Genomic DNA, 19,328 nt, shown 5'->3' on the forward strand with positions numbered 1-19,328 from the left:
CAATCCTTCTCAGATAGTCTTTTCGTCACCAACGGGACTCCCAAATACCTAACAGGTAGCTCTCTGATTTTAAATCCCAAGATGTTCTTAAGAGGGCCGATGTTTGGGTTTTTTAGCCGAAAACTTGGTTACCTGGAGCCTAAGGAAAATGTTCTCTCTTAGGGAGATTGTGAGGTCCTTGTTTGAGGTTGCTATATCTGTTCGGACACAGTGGTTTTGGCAAGAGTTGCGGGTCAAGAACGATAAGGTTCCATGGAAGAAGTTGGTATGGTTCCCTTTGCATGTACCTCGACATGCTGTTATTGTTTGGCTAGCGTTGTTGGATCGTTTGGCCACGAAGAATAGACCTCGTCGCATGAGGGTGGTGATTGAAGGTGCTTGTGTTTTATGTAGGGATGCGGAGAAGAGAAGAAACCACCTCTTATTTGAGTGTGTTTTCTCGGTTGGCATCTGGAGGGATGTGCTGTCTTGGTGGGGTATTCAGCATGTGATTAGGGTTGGGAGAGCGACTTGTAGTGGTAACATATAAATGCTCACCGGTCATTCTCTTTTCCCATGTTCCATCCAAATTAGGGTTCTTCATAGTAATAAATCAGGTATGAGATTGTCATCGATAAACCCTTGTAAACAAATCCAAACTCACCCCACCCAGAAGATTACTTCGGAGAACTTATGAATTACCAGTTCGAGCTCTTTGAAGGTAAACACACGAAGACTTGAGAGAATTGAACAAATCACTCAATAACAGTGGAGACTCCCAATTACTGATATCAAAGAGTGACACCTGGAGTTTGATGCAAATCGGGAGGATGCAATTCAAAAGGAAAAATTAAAATTTACTCAAATATTAGTGATTACTTGTGTAGTTTATCCTTTTTAATTTTATATGTTCATCGTGTTACGTCAACAATCTGTTAAAAGTCTAATAAAAGTTAATTCTCAGTGATCACATCTTAATAAAATAAAAACGGAAGTGGTCAATTTTTTTTTTAAATTTAGTGAAAAATATACAAAACTTAATCGAAAATGATCAATCTTGTAGTTTAGCATTGTATATTATATATAAGTTATAAATCTAGTCTGTAGAAATGACCATCCAGTTCAATTGGTAGAGCACAAGGTTTTTAACCTTGAGGTCGTGGGATTGAGTCCCACAGAGGGCATTTTATAATTCGGAGGTCTTATACGAAGTTGCTCTCAATTGGTATTGGGGTTATATATATATAAGTTATAAATCTAGTCTGTAGAAATGACCATCCAGTTCAATTGGTAGAGCACAAGGTTTTTAACCTTGAGGTCGTGGGATTGAGTCCCACAGAGGGCATTTTATAATTCGGAGGTCTTATACGGAAGTTGCTCTCAACTTGGTATTGGGGGCAGCCTACTATATTACCTCCCCTTACCCCATACATATGAGAAAAAAGGGACAACCATTTTTTTATTATAAATTTAGTCTGTGTATACTGATTTTTAATTTTCGTTTTATACTTTCAAATCGGTTTCATATCATATTCGAGGATGATGGGAATTTGCTTCTTCAAGGTGGTTGCAGATAAAAATAATTATCTTGTCAACATTCTATCTTTGTTGCTAATGCACAAATTTGTTTTTAGAAAAACCTAGAGTTTAAGGATGAGTAAAATTTGACTCAACTCAAAAAATTAATTTTTCTGACTCGATTTGACTTCACTTCACTTGACTCGACTCGATTTTTTTTTAAATTTAAGCCGGTTATAAAATATAATTCGAATAACTCAAATAACTCAAAGGTTTTAGTGGTTATAGTATTGATTTTCAAGTTTTAGTCAAGTGAATCAATTATGTATGATATATGTATATCATATACGGAAAAATGTGAAAAAAATATATGTATGTATATAGTTATAGAAAATCGTTTAAAATAGAATAAAAATATACGATAATATTATACATATTTACAATTAAATTTAAACAGAAACTCGAACAACTCGACTCGAAAAAAATTCAAATAAAGGTTGAGTTATAACATTAGGATTGGTTAACTCAAATAACTCAACTCGATCAAACACTCGTCCCTAATAAAGCCCATATATTGATAACAAAAATGTTATAGGGTGTATTTGCTTCTTGTGACCATAATGCCCAATTTAATTTTTTTCTTTAAAAAATCTAGGATGGTTATAAGGTGTTATTTGTTAAAGATTCACAATCATTTAACAATGAAAGCTCAACCATCCTTATTTAGTCTTTGATGCTCGAACCTAAAACCTCTAGGAATAATAATCACCCCTTTAATTATTGAAATAACTTGATTCGTGCCATTTTAAAATCCTAATTATGATTCAAATAATACAAAAAATTATAATATATAGTTGATGTACTGCCTAAACCTCATGGGTCATGATATGATTACACAAGTTTGAATTCATAGCCTATTATATTTGCAATAATAAACTTAATCCATCTAAGATCCAATTGAGATAGATAGATAATAGATATTTTAACCCTAATTATAATTTTTTATTCTCAATCTTAAAAAAAAAATCAATTTACTCTTTGAATTTTCTTTTCTAGTTTAATCTTGATTTTTTTATTTTTGTTGTGAAATTAAATTAACTATAAAAAACACATGCTAAGCTTACACCAATTATTATCTTTTTAACAACGGTAGCATTTTTTTATTTTAGGTAATTTATGTAAATTGTTTTTTAAAATTGTTTAAAAGAATATTGATTTTTATCTCATTAATAGGATGAATATTTGACATGTATCTGATAGGTTTCGATTTGTCCAATCATATGCGATTTTTTATTTTAAAATTTGGAGTTCATTTCGGATTAAATTTGTTTTGAAAGATAATATTAGATCGGACTCAGATTTATAATAAAAAATACTCGATCCCAAAAAAAATATATAATCTTCATATATTTGATGATCATTTTTATAATATCTCTCTATAAATAATTTTTCAATTATATCTTTATTTTAGCTAATAAAAGTAAGATTATATATATATATATATATTTGTGTTCGTAATATCAAAGGAAAGTATGAGTTCTTACCTTAAAATAGGGTCAAAAATATCGATTGAACATAATGACTACCGGTATTTGTTATGTGCAGTAAATTACATCAGAGTGCTTTAGCCTTACAGAGTCAAACTTCTCTTAATCTGAATTTGTTTTGAAAACTTAATCAAATATTTTTGAATCAAATAAAATAATCTTTAAATCAAATGGGAGCCTCCATAGGAGCCAACGGCTCATATTCAACCAACGGCTATCATATCTAACGGGGATCTTTTGCAGCTTCGTTATTTTTTATTTTTCTTCTCGGTATGTTGCATTTATTAATGTCCCGGTGTTTCTTTGTCTTCACCGCCTTTTCTTTCTTTCTTATCTTCGAGGAACAATTTCAAGTCCAAGAAAACCCTCCTTTGCCTTGCCTTAATCCATCTTTATCCCCAAATCAAATCTTTCCAAAATTATACCCAAAAAGCCTTCCCACTTTCTCTCTACTTCAACTCTTCCCATTTCCATTGGATCGATTGCGTCGTCACCAGCTTCTTCTCTCGTTAGGGTTTTGTTTCTTTTCTTTGGGGGGTGCCGTTTTCCTTCAACGAACGGGGGATCTTTTGCTGCTTCGTTATTTTTGAATTTTTTTCTCGTTATGGACTATGAAGTTTGCGATAGTAGTGGTATGTTGCATTCATTAATATTGTATTATTGTATTGAACAATGCCTGGTGCTTCTGGGTTTCTTTTTCTTCACCCCTTTTCTTTCTTTCATTTTTTGATTCGAATTGGAATATTGGGTAATGGGTGCATTTTTTTTGGGGTTGGGGTAAAATAAGAAAGGAGGGTTTAGGGTTTAATTGGGGTCATTGGCTATTTGTTCAATTTTATCAAGGAAATGATTTCTTGCGCTTTTCCTTTCAGAGAGAGAGAGAGAGAAATCCATGATATTAAAGCATTAATTTTTTTCTCTGTTTGGAAGAAAAGTTAATTTTCTTTCGTTCTTTCATTGTTCAATTACTTTTCCATAATACGCTAGATATTAGTTGGCTGATACAATGAATTTCCATAATACGCTTGATATTAAGTTGTTATAGATATATATCATGTTATATTCTCTTGTGTGTTGCCCATGATCTTTTTCATTGTTTTGTCTCTTATTGTTCTTTATTTTGTTTTATCGTGATTCAGAGAGAGAGAGAGAGAAATCCATGATATTAAAGCATTAATTTTTTTCTCTGTTTGAAAGAAAAGTTAATTTTCTTTCGTTCTTTCATTGTTCAATTACTTTTCCATAATACGCTAGATATTTAGTTGGCTGATACAATGAATTTTTCCATAATACGCTTGATATTAAGTTGTTATAGATATATATCATGTTATATTCTCTTGTGTGTTGCCCATGATCTTTTTCATTGTTTTTGTCTCTTATTGTTCTTTATTTTTGTTTTCAGGGACAAATCTTTCTAAAAAGGATTGCGGTGAGTTACGGGAAAGATGCTTGTCTTTTCTTTTAGAGCTGCCACAGGTTAAGATGCTTGTTAATTTATTCTTAATTAAATTTATTTATTCTTAGTTTAAATTAATATATTCTTAATTTATATTAATTTATTCTTAATTATATTAATTTATTCTTAATTATATTAATTTATTGTTGGTATTGTAATGTCATCGTTTCGGTGCACTTTTTTTCCCTCCGATTAGTTGTAGGGAGGTTTTTTAACAGGCCCGATTCGATGTTTTGTTTTGTATGTTTTTTCTCTATCTATACAAAACACCCCTTTCAAAAAAAGAATTATATTAATTTATTCTTGAATTAAATTAATTTATTCTTAGTTATATTAATTTATTGTTGGTATTGTAATGTCATCGTTTCGGTGCACTTTTTTTCCTCCAATTAGGTGTAGGGAGGTTTTGTAACGTGGCCCGATTTGATGTTTTGTTTTGTATGGTTTTTCTCTATCTATACAAAACACCCCTTTCATTTTTTCTTAATTTATATTAAGTTATTCATAATTTATGTTAACTTATTCTTAATTTATATTAATATATTAATATAGTTTATAAGTATAATAATATTCATATTTAAATTATAAATGACAAAATATTAAAGATATATTATTTACTCTTTTTTCCTGAATGCAAAGATGTGTCTCCAACTTGTTTTGAAATTAGATACCAGCTGGATCACTTACTCAGGTTTGTTTCCTTTAAATGAGTTTTGTTGTTTTTCTTACCTTGGCTCTGATATTTTGGGATTTGACTTATTGTGCTATCTTCAAATTCCATTTTTCGGCTATTATGAATGGATTTTGGGTTGTGTTATGGATATTGACAAAGCACCGCCGGATGTGTTGTCTATTATATTTACGTTGTTGGAAGGTTCAAGCTTATTCACAACTGGTTCCGGGGAGGTATGAGTCTCTGATCTAAAGTTTCATAATGAAACTAGTGTTCCTGTTTGACCTTGTAGCTCCAAGGATGAAAAGTTATCTTTGATCTTTTATTATTTTAGGTAGTTTGCTTTGATTAACTTGGTCAATTATATAAATGTTAAAAGCTGTTTTCTAATTTTATTTTCATTTCCATGTTGACTTTTATTTTATTTTTTTGCAAACTAATTCCATGCTTTTTCATAATAAAGCTTCCAAGAATTATATCTGAATAAATAAAGATTCAAAAATAACTTTTATATTTGCAGTCTTTCCCAACTTGTAATGTATAAACTATAAAGTATACTTTGCCTACTTGAAAATCTTTTGCATGTGTTGGGGCTGAATTATCACTTATTATGCATTTTTAAGTTCTAATAATTGTGTAACTAGACTAGTTTCATTTTTAAGTTTCACTTTGTACTTGTTTTATTTTTGTGTTTTCACCGTTCGTTTTGCTCTTGAGACTGCCAATGGATGTGATTGTAATATTTACTTTGTCCCGTGGAGTTGTTTTCTTTTATTCTCCTCCTTTCTTTTTTTAATCATCTTGGTTGTTGAAGGCCCAAACCTGAAAGAACATGTCCATGGCATTTAATATGTGTTGAAATAAGGTACTCTTTTCCTCCTTCTGCTAGTTTCTCCTTTCATTTATGAAAGGGACAATTATGAAGGGGGGTTTTAATGAGACCTCCTACTTTTATAAAAAAAAAATGTGTTGAATCAATCTAATGCACTAAACTAATTCATTTCTTGTACCTTACATCAATTGCAAATTGGGAGGTTTCTCACTTTCAGAGATCTTTTGTCGTGGTAGCATTTGATAATGTGTCTAAATTGGGACCTGAGGATTCATTTATTCATGGTGCCTTGTTTTGCTTGATGGTCTAAGTTTAGGTATACTCCTCTAGTATTGAATATTTATTTTAATTCTTTGTTCTTCCTGATGTGAAGAATGTGATGTGGATTTATTGACATTACTGGCACTGACAACTTCCCAGTAAATGCTTTTTTCTATGTAGAATTGTGACTAACCTTCATGATTAATATTGACTTCTCTTAGTGTTTTTTTTCCTGTTCAAAGACATGGTATTTGTTTGCTGATATTTTGTAAGTTGTTTATATAAATATATATCATGTTATAATCTCTTGCGTGTTGCCCATGATCTTTGTCATTGTTTTTGTCTCTTATTGTTCTTTATTTTTGTTTTCAGGGACTGGTCTTTCTAAAGTGGATTGTGGTGAGTTACGGGAAAGATGCTTGTCTTAGAGCTGCTACAGGTAATTGTTTTATTTTTTGGGAAAAATTAAAAAGCATTGTTAATTTTCTTGAATTATTAATTTATTCTTGAATTATATAAATTTATTTAAAATTTTAACACTATGATAAGATAGTATGCCATCTTGTCCTGGTAAAAAAAGAATAGTTTATCCATCTAAATAGTCGGTGGAAAGATGCAACATATTATTGAATATTGAGGGCTAAAAGAAACAATCATTTCTTTCAAAATGTTGAGATGCCAAAACCATTTCAGTTAATTAATAAATTACTTCTTTCATTTTTTTTTTTTATATTTGCCTCCATTGTCTTCACTTCTGAGTGGTCCATTATTGTCCTTCACAAGTATCATGGTGCATGTCTGTACAAGTGTTAATGGATATGAATTTTGCATATATTATTGGAAAGCAATATTTAAGCTATTTAGTTTTAGTTTCCAGGCTGCAGTTTAAAAATTGTCTGAACTGAGTAGTCAATGATATTGTGAAAAACAATCTTTAAGTAAAGCCTTTTTTCTTCTTCCACATCAAATCATTTTTTCGTATGTGGAATGCATCCTGCAATTACATAATGCTGATCTGTCACAGTAGTTTTGTTCCATTCTTATTCTTCTTCTTCTTGAAAAAGAAAGAAAGAAAAGGCAACTACAAGCTATAAGTCTTTGTCTTGTTCCTTTGAGGTAATATTATAACTTTCTTATGTTGCTCTTTGTGTACTTCATGAATAGAACTAATCTCTTAACATAGGCATTAACAGTTTTAGGAACTTGGTTATGAATTTCAGCGAACCAACTCTAATTAATTATTTATCCTTTTTGGCAGGTTTTAGAGTGTCTTAAAGAAAGCTTTGGATTATTTTTGGATATCATGTTCTTTATATCCATTAACTATATCCGAATAAAACAAGCATCTATGAACAACATGTTTTCAAGTATTTAGGTTGTACCACAAGTTACATTTTAATGATTTCCAGGGTGTATTTTAAGTTTAGATTATTAAATTACTTGGATATGTTGTCATTATGTCTTTCCAACTAAAAGAAGGTAAAACGAAGAAAAAGGCTTCTTCAATACACTAATGTTTTTCTTATTCTTGTTACTATGTTATGTGTTGTATGAGGCTAGCAACAGGAATGTCATTCAACCACTAATAGGTTTTTCTATTGACTGTTATCTTGTTTTCTTTTTATGTTTCTTCCCTAGTAATTGTTGTCCAAGAAGGCTGGAGGAGACAATGGTTGAATCTCATCAAACTCATCTCCATCCCTAATGAAGGTGTATGAGGTACTTGGTACAATTCCTTGGGGTTTTACCAATTATGCTAGCTTGGACCTTTTTCTACCATGATTGGATCCATAACTAAAAAATATTTGTACTTAAAAACTTTCTTGACATGCTTTTTCAATCACAGCTAACCTAGAAAATAATGGGCGAAAATGTTATTATGAGGACATATGAAGTGTGAAAATGTTATTATGCTTCATGTGGGAAACTATTTATTTTAATTACAACTCATATAAAGATGTTAAAAAAGATCATGATGTGCAATATATCTGATAATGACCTGGCTTAGTCACTTTATCACGGATATTCATGCATTAATTCATCCTTTTTTTCTCAGATTGTCAGTGACTCACCATGTTAATTACATATTTGACTCGCCTGCCTCGACAAGGCCCTCTTGACTTTTGAATCACATTTAGCAGCTGTCCATATTATAGCCATCTCAGAAACTTCCATGCCAAATCATATTGTTTTTATTTTTTGCATTTCAGTACAAAATGTCTCTTGTTTTCCCTTTTTTATTTTCTAAATTAAATAAACTGATACTGTTATTTTTCATGCTTGTTTGGTTGTCAAAGGGAAGCATGCAGGGCTTTTGGGATCATATGGTGTTCAAATCAATCACTTCCATAATGAATTCTGGTTTGCTAAAGAAGCTTGACTTTGATGATTTGCTTTTGCTGCCGGTTGATATGGATCCTTCTACATGTCATGAAAAATTATAAGGTTGCTGGCAAGATCAGCAAAATAATTCATGCTGAAATGCATCATTATTTAGAGCAATCTTCTATGCTTATAGATGGTCATATCTTCGTCTAGGTTTATTAAAGGTATTCTTACTCTTTAAGACTGCTTGAGATGACATCTGGATGTTCTTTATGCTTCATTGAAAAAAAGTGAAAAAAGAAAATACAAGCTTGTTTGTTTAATATATTGTTTTCCCTGATGCATTATAACATTTGAGAAATTGAGGTGTACCTGTTTATTGGGAATTATGGGGTTCACCTTGCAAAAAAGTAAAAAAAATCCTTAACTGAAGTTTTCAAGTTGCTATATATGAATTTAAGTTTTTACTACTACAAATCAATTTTGTTTTTTTCAGGTTTTAATGATTTCATTGGTTTGCTGGACGATTGCTTCTGAATACGCTAATTCTTCTTGAAAAGATAGCAGTGGCCACCACATCTCTAGTTTTGTTGTAGCAATCTTTTCATTCTGTAACATCTCTCCATGCTTCAGAATGAATTTTTGTTTTTCTGCATTTCACTTAGTAACATTCATAGTTTTGTGCTGTTAACTTAAGACTTTGTTGAGTTGGGTCATGTCATTGTTTTGGTCTTTTGCTGGTTCATGTTCTGTCCGATATGAGATAATAAAGAGAGTTCAACAAAAGGTTTCTTAGTATACTAGGATTATAGGTTCATACCAGTTTCTAATGGAAGAACTGCTGTTTCTGATCGCCTCTCAAGAAAAAGCATCCTTCATTTGCTGGATTTGATTGGACCGAGGGGAGTGAAAGGTAAGGTAAGGAAGATGATACTTTATTGCTAAATTTTTCGACTGTATATAAAGTTAGCTATATAGCAACATTATGAAAGTTAATCTATTTAATGTGGTGCTCAGTGTTTCATACATCAATGATACCATGTTCTGTGAAATGCATATTGCTTTAGATCCGTCGTCGTTCATGATATATGCATATTGGTAATTTGAATATCTCTTGCAAAGTTTATGAATTCAGTTAATCTAAGTTCCGCTCATTCTGTTAAGTTTTACAGTTTTCCTATGAGCATGGAATCTTGACTTTTCCTTGTATTCTGATTGTAACTAACTAGGGTCTGTAATAAATAATTATAATGAAGTTTTAGTTGTAATAAAATCCATGAATTAAGAATATGCTTTCTTTTCTTCTTATTTATGTTAATATTACATTTCATGTAACATCTTTTCTTTCTCTGTCAAAAACAGTTTTGTCTTGAAGAATGATTCCATGCTACTTTTTTCACATTTATGAGAAGGAGTGCCCGAACAAATTGGACAATAAATTCTTCTTATAGAGATTATGCATCAGTTGTTGCTCCGGTTTGAAGTTCAAATCCTTCTTATTTATTATCATGAATCAAACTAAGCAAGTAATATTCTACTTAGCTCCCCTTCCACATTCCCTTCAATGCTGGCTCTCTTTTATTTTTCTTTTTTGATTGGAGTAGCAAAAAGATTGTTTTTTCCTTTTTTTAACTTGAGAAATTTACTAATGTTTCAAAAATCATGTATATATGTATTTATACATGTGTATATATGTAAAATCTAGGTAAATTTTCAGAGATATTCTTCTACATCTTTAGTAGTCATTGGAGCATGTTTATCATGTGTGGATGTCATATTGCTTACGAAGAAAAAGATTCATGGGGATTTTCACTTATACCATGAGTGGCTTTTAAAATTTTCACATTTCATGGCCCGGGTAAGCTTTCCTACGTTTAAGTCATTGACTTTTGACTCAAAACTTTAAGCAGTTTTCTTTCTTTTATGAACTTTGTTCTGGTATCTTAATAATGTTTGTTTGTTTCTAAAATATTTAGGAAATGATCATGTTCTTTTTGAGGTGTATTTGTTTTCAACACATATTGTGCGGTACAGTCCTCGGTGGATGGTGGATTATAAAAACTATGTTTGAAATCCCTCATTTACAAAGAGGCATTCTCTTCAATGGAGGTACTTTGTTTTTCCTTTTAGAGATATTTTCCAATTTATCAAGTGCTTCTCTATAATTTATTGGGTTGTTTACCTTGCTCATCTTTAAGAATTTAATGGTGTGTTAAACATTCCAATTTATGTGCCAAGCATTCTATGTTTTGTTTATGTTGCTCTGTGGACCATGTAATGCATTCAAGTAGGTTTGCAGGCTTGACTTCTCATATCATGATAATATAAAATTTTAACCCTATGAGAAGATAGTATGCCATCTTGTCATGGTAAAAAAGGAATAGTTAAAAGAAGAACACATTATGGATGTTTTTATGGTACAATGCCATAACCATCTAAATAGTCGGAGGAAAGATGCAACACATTATTGAATATTGGGTAAAAGAAACAATCATTTCTTTCAAAATGTTGAGATGCCAAAACCATTTCAGATAATTAACATCTTACTTCTTGCAATTTCATTTTTTTATATTTGCGTCCATTGTCTTCACTTCTGAGTGGTCCATTATTGTCCTTCACAAGTCATTGGTGCATGTCTATTCAAGTGTTAATGGATATGTTTGCATATGTTCTTGGAAAGCAATATTTAAGCCATTTAGTTTCCAGGTTGAAGTTTAAAACTTGTCTGAACCGAGTAGTAAATGATATTGTGAAAACAATCTTTAAGGAAAGCCTTTTCTTCTTCCATTTCAAATCATCTTTTCGTATGTGGAATGCATCTTGCAATTACATAATGCTGATCTGTCACAGTAGTTTATTCCATTCTTATTCTTCTTCTTCTTGAAAAAAGAAGAAAGAAGAGGCAACTACAAGCTAGAAGGCTTTGTCTTCCTTTGAAGTAATATTATCTTTCTTATGTTGCTCTTTGTGTACTTCATGAATAGAACTAATCTCTTAACATAGGCATTAACAATTTTAGTAAGTTGGTAATGAATTTTCAGCGAACCAACTCTAATTAATTATTTATCATTTTTGCAGGTTTTAGAGTGTCTTAAAGAAAGCTCTGCTTTATTTTGGATATGTCTGTATATCCATTAACTTTATCCGAATAAAACAAGCATCTATGAATAGCAGGTATGATTCAAGTATTTAGGTTGTACCACAAGTTACATTTTAATGCTTTCCATGGTGTATTTAAGTTTAGATTAGTAAATTAGTTGGATACGTTGGTTGATATTGTCACTATGTCTTTCCATCTAAAAGAAGGTAAAATGAAGAAAAGGCTTCTTCGATACACTAATGTTTTCTATTCTTGTTACTATGTATGTGTTGTATAAGGCTAGCAACAGGAATGTCATTCAACCACTGTGTATGTATTCTTTTATGTTTCTACCTTAGTAATTGTTGTCCAAGAAGACTAGAGGAGAGACAATAGTTGAATCTCATCAAACCCATCTCCATCCCTAACGAAGGTGTGTGAGGTCCTTGGTACAATTCTTGGGGTTTTACCAGTTATGCTGGCTTGTGTTTGGACCTTTTTCTATCATGGTTGGATCCATACCAAGTAAGATAAAAGTTTTAGGACTAGTCAAATATTTATACTTAAAAACTTTCTTGACATGCTTTTTCAATCAGAGCTAACCTATAAATAATGGGCGATAGATGGTATGTAAAAGATTAATACAACTAAAAACTATATCGAGGATTTGTGAGGAGGACATGAAGTGTGAAATGTTTATTATGCTTCATGTGGGAAACTGTTTATTTTAATTACAACTATATAAAGATGTTAAAAAGGATCACGATGTGCAATATCTGATAATGACCTTGCTCTGTCACTTCATCACGGATATTCATGCATTAGTTATTCATCATTTTTTTCTCAGAATCATGATGTGCAATATATCTGATAATGACCTTGCTCAGTCACTTCATCACAGATATCATGCATTAGTTTATTCATCTTTTTTCTCATTACATGTCAGTGACTCAATTTAATTACATATTGTATAGCTTTCCCATTAGTATTCTTAGCTTATGTTTAAACTTGTTTAATAATAATCAAATTGAAATGGTTTCTCGTCATTGTATGGATATTAGTTACATCTTCTCTTTTTTTCAGATTACATGTTTGTGACTCAACATGGTTAATTACATTTTGCATATCTTATTCTCCAAATTGTAATTAGTAATTCTTAGCTTATCTTTGTAATTAGTAATTCTTAGCGTATCTTTGTAATTAGTATTCTTAGCTTATTTGTAACTTGTAAATGGTAACCAAAACTTATTTTTCCTCGAAGCAGTTTGCCAATGTTCTTATTCATTAGATTTCCCATCTTCGATAATCAACATTTGATAAAGGTTTGATAAAGTTTTCATATCAAAGCCTTATATCTTTACTCTTATGTTATTGAGACTTATTAGCTAAACATTTTCATGCTGAACTTGTAGCCCTCTGGAAGATTCACTTCTTAATTTTGAGATGGACATTGAGGAATGCTATCACACAGACTCTGTAAGAATTCTTTCATCTTAACTTTTCTCGTGCATGCTTCTAGCCTATTTAATGTTTATATGATTTGTATATTTATAGAAATAATTTAAAAACTGTGCTCTAGCAGTGTTTTCCTTATTGTTCTTACACCAAAAGAGTTTGGACCCTCCACAATATTTTATTTTTAGTTGTTTTATTTTTTGTATTTCAGTACAAAATGTGTCTTGTTTTCCTTTTTTTATTTTCTAAATTAAATGATACTATTTTTCATGTTTGCTCGGTTGTCAAAGAGAAGCATGCAGGGCTTTTGGGATTATATGGTGTTCAAATCAATCACTTCCATAATGAATTCTGGTTTGCTAAAGCAGGTTGACTTCGATGATGTGCTGTTTCTGCCAGCTGCTTGATTGAAAAAAAAGTGAAAAGAAAATACAAGCTTGTTTGTTGAATATATCTTTGTGTGTTCCCTAATGCATTAAAATATTGAGAAATTGAGGTATAACTGTTTATTGGGAATTCTGGGGTTCACCTTGCAGAAAAGTAATAATTCTTGACTGAAGTTTTCAAGTTGCTATAATTTGTTTTACTACTACAATATAATTTTGTTTTTTTGCAGGTTTTAATGATTTCATTGGTTTTGCTGGACGACTGTTCTGAATAAGCTAATTCGGTTTCTTCAACAAGGTTTTCATATCTCTAAATCTAAATTCTTGAAAGATAGAAGTGGCCACCACATCTCTAGTTTGTTGTAACAATCTTTTCGTTCTGTAATATCTCTCCATGCTTCAGAATGATTTTGCTTTTTCTGCATTTCACTTAGTACGATGAGTTGGGTCATGTTATGTTTTGGTCTTTTGTTGGTTCATGCTTCTTTCCCATATGAGATGATAAAGATAGTTCGGCAAAAGGTTTCTTAGTATATTAGGATTTAGGTTCCTACCGGTTTCTAAAGGAAGAACTACTATTCTGATCGCCTCTCAAGAAAAAGCATCCTTGTCATTAGCAGGATTTCATTGGACCGAGGGGAGTGAAGGGTAAGGGAAGGGAAGGAGGGAAAATGATACTTTATTGTTAAAATTTTTCGACTGTATACAAAGTTAGCCTATATACCAAAGTTAATCTATTTAGTGTGGTGCTCACTGTTTAATCTATTTAATGTGGTGCTCATTGTTTCATACATCAGTGATACCATGTTTGTTAAATGCATATTTAGATCACAAGTCGGCGTCATGATATATGCATATTCGGTAATTTGAATATCTCTTGCAAAGTTTATGATTTCAGATAATCTATGTTCCGTTCATTCTTTAAGTTTTACAGTTTTCCTATGAACATGGCATCTGACTTTCCTTGTACTCTGATTGAAATCTAGGGTCTGTAATAAATATTATAATGAAGTTTTAGTTGGAATACTTATGATTGACCTTGCTATTTCAACTTCTTTTTCTTTTTCAGGTTCTGGAAATTCGGATGGCTATGTTCTTAAAATATCGTAAGGCCTAGTATCAGTTCTCAAGTGAGCTTTTTTCTCTTTTATAATGATTTTATACGTATCTCTATTATTTTGTCTATGTTTGTGTCTACTGTATTGGTCCGTCAGATTTTGTAACTAAGAAGTGTCCAAAAGTCAAGTTTGTCAAGAAAAGATATGTTAACAGCTTGGGTATATTTAGTTGAGAATATCAAGAAAAGATTTAATTTTTACATGTTATTCCTTCCAAACCATTAGTAAGCAGATAACATGAGGATTGATTTTGTTGTCGCAATAGTTTACTTCTCTTAAGCCTTACTCATATATTCTTAACTACATGCTATTCAAAAATAATAAAAATGTAAAGTTCAATGCAAACCATTAATGGGTTCCTAACCTGCTACACTGGCATGTTATTCAGATTTCTAATAAAATCCATGAATAAGAATTATGTTAACCTTTTTTTCAGTAGACTGTAATGTTGCAAGTGCTGAAGGTACTCCTAATTGCTATAGCATCCATGAAGTTTAGACTTCAGAAGTAATTGTCTAGGATCTAGTTATCTCTTTATTGGTGGTATATGAATTGAATCATTTGTAATTTTTCAACTGAAATTGCAGTCCCATGGGGGAATCTTTGCTGCTGCTTATTTTCACCTCAAAAGCAGAAGAAGCTTCTAAGGAGACCAAATGATAATGGAACAAGTTAGGGATGCACTACATACTGTGTCAAGGCTACCACATTTTCATCTATCAAAGATCTTCAAATATTTCTGGTGCTGATATCAAGTGCATCTTTGTATTTGTTGTTGTTTGATTCATTTGATTTCAAGGTCTCAAGTTTTATGTTTTCCAGGCATTTCTTTAGTGAAGTTTCTTTGGTTTTCACGGTTCTTAAGATGAAATGTATCTACTTTATAAGGCTTAGGCGAGTTTTATTGATTTTCCAGGCATTTCTTTAGTGAAGTTTCTTTTGGTTTTCACGGTTAAGATGAAAATGTATCTACTTTATAAGGCTTAGGCGAACATTATCTGATTTATTGGGTTGAACTTTAGTAGACTTAATGTGTTATATTGCATTGATTAAAGTGGTTTTTATCTCCAAAGGTACAACCGTATTTTCTCATTCTTAAACCATCTAGGCTAAACTTAAATTGTGGTTGATCAAACTATTATAAGACAATAATGTTGGTTCTTGTTTCTTAAATTTTCTGAATAAAAAATTTTGTGCAGAGGCAGCAGGAGCGCAAGCATTCTCACAAATGTCAACGCTCCTCGCACTTATGTAGAAGCAGTAAGTGATATCAGATTTTTTCTTATAGTGAAAGGTATTTCTTTTCAGAGACGTTATTTCCAATTGTGTTTTGCTTGACTTGAGGAATGTAATCGGCTTGATCATCTTCTTTGTCAGGGGAAGCAGTGTTAGAGCTAATGATCACACTTAGGATGGAAGGTAACCCTTCTTAGAGTGAAATGTATTTCTTTTTAGAGACGTTACTCTCAATTGTGTTATGCTTGATGATGCATACTGAAAAATATCTTTTACGATAGGGTTTGCCAACTTCTGTAGCAGTTTGCTCCTAGGGTTTCTTCTCATGCTAGCAATAATAATACTTACCAAGCAGCCATTGATATTAATAATTCAACTTCTCAAAACCATCAAGTGGAGGTCTTTGATGAATTTGTCCCTGCAGTTCCGTTTCAGGTATGAAATTCTATATGAGTTCAATGGTTTTTGTGTTCCAATTCAAGTGTTTTTTCTCTGCAAAGGTACAATTGTATTTTCTCATCTTGCCTTTAATTGTGAGATATTTATTGTTCATGCATTCACTAGTTGACATCCATTTTTCTTCCTTTCTTTAGTAATAAACCTTTTAGAATATTAGCAATGAAATGGAACTCAAATAGAAAAGGTCTATGCTTTATCTAGTTTTTTTATTCAGTTCCATTTATGTACGTTTCTAGATCATGATCAGTGGGATTTGTATGATTACTTTCTTCTGTGTTAACAATTTGTTAAAGATGTTGCTTCTGAGTTTCATTCTTGATATGAGCATTAAATAATGGGGATGTATAAGTCGTGTTCAAGGAATATGGGTGACAAATATGATTATGATTGTTATGAAACATGGATTATGAATGATAAGAAGGTCATGGAAGAGACCATGAGTAAGGCTATAAGATGATGATCGGTATGACAAATATGGGGATTCAAACAATTGTTTGGCAGAGATTATGAAGACCGCTACAGTAGGGATGATGACTACGGAGGAAGAAGTGTTGATGATTATCATACGCACAGGATTTAGGAGCTATGGTAAAGACTGTGCTTTGAGAGGATGGTTCTTCTTGTTGGTATCCACTTATTTACTTTGAGGCCTTTATATGCTATGTTCATTCATGAAACATTAATATTGTTTATTAAATAATGTTGAACATGTCTCAATTTTGTTGAAGTAATAATGAAAAACATTCAAAATGAAGGTGTAAATATATAGTTTCTATTGCACTAGATTAGGATTTTTAAATGTTGAACAGATTTGAAACTTGAGATCCTTGTGAAATTTCGGTTACGATGCTAATACCTTTTTGATATGCTTTACATGGGAATGAATAAGCTTTATCATTTTCTCTTCCAGGGGAAGTAGTGCTAGAGCTAATGATCACTCAGGATGGAGTAACCATGAAATAACTTGATCATCTTCTAATCCAGGCAAAGCTTGATATCTTACACACTTCCCAATAGTGTTTCCAATACTATGTGGGATTGAGCATTACTCAACACTTCAAAGAAAATATAGCAATTTTTGTAGCATGTTCCCGCTTAATCCATATTTAAAAATATTAAAACATTTTCATTTAAACTATATGTAAGTTTGAATTGAAATAGATATCTACAACTCTTTTAATTCTCTTGATAAAATGTTTTAATATTTTTAGATATGGATTAAGTGGGAAAATACTACAAAAATTGCTATATTTTCTTTGAAGTGTTGAGTAATGCTCAATCCCACATAGTATTGGAAACACTATTGGGAAGTGTATTTAAGGCTTGGATTTCCCATTTCCTTGTTGAGTGAAAGAGAACAAGGGGGACTCTCGCGCGCCGCCGCCGCCGCCGTCTCGGGTCGGGTCGGGTCGGGTCGGGTCGTGGTCGTGGTCGTGGTCGTGGTCGTGGTCGTGGTAATACGTGTCTTCGACACGTCCGCGCGGATACTATCTTTTTAGAGAAAATTCTTAAGAAAGAAACAAATGCAACAACTTTTGAAAGAATTTACTCATTTTCTGAATCGCGTTGCGATTCTTGGAATCGCGTTGCGATTTTCTTAATCGCGTTGCGATTCTTGGAAGATCGCGTTGCGATTTTCTGAATCGCGTTGCGATTCTTGGAAGATCGCGTTGCGATTCTTGGAATCGCGTTGCGATTTTCTTAATCGCGTTGCGATTCTTGGAAGATCGCGTTGCGATTTTCTGAATCGCGTTGCGATTTTCTGAATCGCGTTGCGATTTTCTGAATCGCGTTGCGATTCTTGGAAGATCGCGTTGCGATTTTTGGAAGATCGCGTTGCGATTTTATGAATCGCATTGCGATTCTTGGAAGATCGCGTTGCGATTTTCTTTTCAACGTTGCGCTTTTCTAAATCGCGTTGCGGTTTTGATATCGCGTTGCGATTTGTTGGTCATTTTGGCAAATCAAAAAAAAGTTGGTTAAAATCGTATATTATAAGGCATTTTTGGTCACTGAGGCGATTTTCTCTAATGAAAAACATTCAAAATGAAGGTGTAAATATTAATAGTTTCTATTGCACTAGATTAGGATTTTTAAATGTTGAATTACTTGGTAACTTTCTATGGAATTTCTCTATCCAAATGTGCTTTTGAGTTTCATTTCACCATATAACATTCCAGATTTGAAACTTGAGATCCTTGTGAAATTTCGGTTACGATGCTAATACCTTTTGATATGCTTTACATGGGGAATGAAATAAGCTTTATCATTTCTCTTCCAGGGGAAGTGCTAGAGCTAATGATCACTCTCAGGATGGAAGGTAACCATGAAATAAGCTTGATCATCTTCTAATCCAGGCAAAGCTTGATATGCTTTACAAGTGTTGAAATTTAAAGCCTAGACTTGTTGCATCCCACCTCTTAAGTGTGTATTCTTAACCATAGGCTAAACTTCAATTGTAGTTGATCAATATTTTATTAGACAATAATTGTTGGTTTCTTGTTTCTTGAATTTTCTGAAGGAAAAAAATATCTTTTTTGCAGGCAGCATGAGCGCAAGCATTCTCACCAAAATGTCGGTGCTCATCGCAGTTATGTAAAAGCAATAAGTGAGATTCAAATTCCTTATAGTGAAAGGTATTTCTTTTCAGAGACGTGTTACTTTTAATTGTGTTTTGCTTGACATGGGGAATCTAATTAGCTTGATCATCTTCTATGTCAGGGAAGCAGCAATAGAGCTAATGATCACTCTCAGGATGGAAGGTAACCATGAAAGAAGCTTGATCATTTTCTCTTCAAGGGGAAGCTTGATATGCTTTACAAGTGTTGAAATTTAAAGTCTAGACTTGTTGCATCCCACCTCTTAAGTGTATTCTTAAACCATCTGGGCTAAACTTCAATTGTAGTTGATCAATCTTTTATTAGACAATAATTGTTGGTTTCTTGTTTCTTGAATTTTCTGAAGGAAAAAAAAGTCTTTTGAGCAGGCATGAGCAGGCATTCTC

General features: G+C 32.2%; 3 long non-coding RNA genes across 4 annotated transcripts in view; all 3 read left to right on the forward strand.

Moving 5' to 3' along the window:
• Positions 1-3,446: 3,446 nt before the first annotated feature.
• Positions 3,447-19,328, forward strand: part of LOC120203419 — a 46,017-nt gene continuing 30,135 nt past the window's right edge. Inside the window, exons 1-2 of the long non-coding RNA XR_005523828.1 lie at positions 3,447-3,676; positions 4,447-4,520. This is a non-coding gene — a long non-coding RNA (uncharacterized LOC120203419). The remainder of the gene's footprint in view (positions 3,677-4,446; positions 4,521-19,328) is intronic.
• Positions 13,748-15,243, forward strand: LOC120203485. Its single transcript, XR_005523832.1, has 3 exons — positions 13,748-13,809; positions 14,581-14,641; positions 15,217-15,243. It is a non-coding gene; the product is annotated as an uncharacterized LOC120203485 (long non-coding RNA).
• LOC120203321 lies at positions 18,606-19,322 on the forward strand. Of its 2 annotated transcripts, none has more exons than XR_005523812.1 (4): positions 18,606-18,644; positions 18,868-18,960; positions 19,046-19,086; positions 19,289-19,322. It is a non-coding gene; the product is annotated as an uncharacterized LOC120203321 (long non-coding RNA). The 2 variants fall into 2 exon arrangements; XR_005523809.1 differs by lacking the exon at positions 18,606-18,644 and adding an exon at positions 18,660-18,748.

Source organism: Hibiscus syriacus, unplaced genomic scaffold (assembly GCF_006381635.1).
Source record: "Hibiscus syriacus cultivar Baekdansim isolate YM2019G1 unplaced genomic scaffold, ASM638163v2 tig00000002_pilon, whole genome shotgun sequence".
In the NCBI taxonomy this organism is placed as follows: domain Eukaryota; kingdom Viridiplantae; phylum Streptophyta; class Magnoliopsida; order Malvales; family Malvaceae; genus Hibiscus; species Hibiscus syriacus.